The sequence below is a fragment of the Mastomys coucha genome, chromosome X (assembly GCF_008632895.1).
Source record: "Mastomys coucha isolate ucsf_1 chromosome X, UCSF_Mcou_1, whole genome shotgun sequence".
Classification (NCBI taxonomy): domain Eukaryota; kingdom Metazoa; phylum Chordata; class Mammalia; order Rodentia; family Muridae; genus Mastomys; species Mastomys coucha.
The window spans coordinates 150,935,351-150,936,679 of record NC_045030.1 but is presented as its reverse complement, the minus strand read 5'-3'; positions in this window follow the sequence as shown (position 1 = coordinate 150,936,679).

Genomic DNA, 1,329 nt, shown 5'->3' with positions numbered 1-1,329 from the left:
TGTTTGTTTGTTTTGTTTTTGAAACAGGGTTTCTCTGTATAGCCCTGGCTGTCCTGGAACTCACTCTGTAGACCAGGCTGGCCTCAAACTCAGAAATCCTCCTGCCTCTGCCTCCCAAGTGCTGGGATTAAAAGCGTGCGCCACCACCACCTGGCCAAGTTCATTTTATTCTTAAGAATCAAAGATAAGTTTCCAACTAGCTTCACTGACTACAACGCCTATGGCTTGTCTACTAGAACAATTTCCTAGGTTGCTTTACAGAAACTTGAAGGTGACTTTAGCAAAAAAACACCAAAACCCCAAAACAACAACAACAAAAAAACCAAACCCACTCTTTATTTTCTTTATCCCAGCTTGATGGTGTACATCTGTAGAGCTTTAGTCCAGTCTGGGTTACAGACTTTGTTTTTAAAAAGTGAGAGTGCAGTATGGCTAGAGGGTGGAGCTCAGAGTATCACAGTCCTGGGTCCTTACCCCAGGAGATTAACAATTTGGTGGATCTGCGCTTGGGCCACACAGAGACATGACTGTTTAAAATGATACAGCCTTGGGTCTGTTTCACAGAGCTTCTGATTTAATTGGTCCAGACTACACAAGCAGTGGGAATTTTAAAAGGCCCCTGGTGAAGCTACTGTGCAACCAAGACTGAAAACTACACTTGAGTTCACTGGACAGATGGTCAGTCCTCCAATTTTTAAAAGTTTCATCTAACTTATTTTATAGGCGAATATTTCAACGGAAAACCTGCAAGGGCTGGTTCTCTCTTATCATGTTGTCCCCCTGGGACTGATCTCAGGCTAGGCAGCCTTTACCTGCTGAGCCATTTTGCCAGCTCTAGAACTCCAATATGTAGCAATAGTGCAAACCTCAAGTCTTTTATGAAAGGTTTGTTTTTTTTTAATTAATCAACAGCCAAGTATTTTGATGCACGACTCTTAAGTGCAGGTGGATTTCTAAGAGTTCAAGGCCAGCCTAGACTTGGACTGTGTAGTGAAACCCTGTCTTAAAAATAAAAACCAGTAATATAGACAAATCTTTCAAAACAAAATGTTGCGCGAAATAATCCAGATTTAAACGGTGTAATTCTATTTATACAGAATCCAATGTTTAAAAAAAGAAAGAAAGAAAGAAAGAAAGAAAGAAAGAAAGAAAAAGGAAGACAGAAAGAAAACCCAGAACGGGGTAGGGAACGGAAATGCCTAGGAAGGACAAATAGAAAGAAATTCATGGGGTAGAAATGCTATATATTTCGATTAAGGTACAGACAGATATTTAGTTTTCAAAACATTGAAAGGAACAACTGAGGCCTTCATTATGATGTTGTCATAT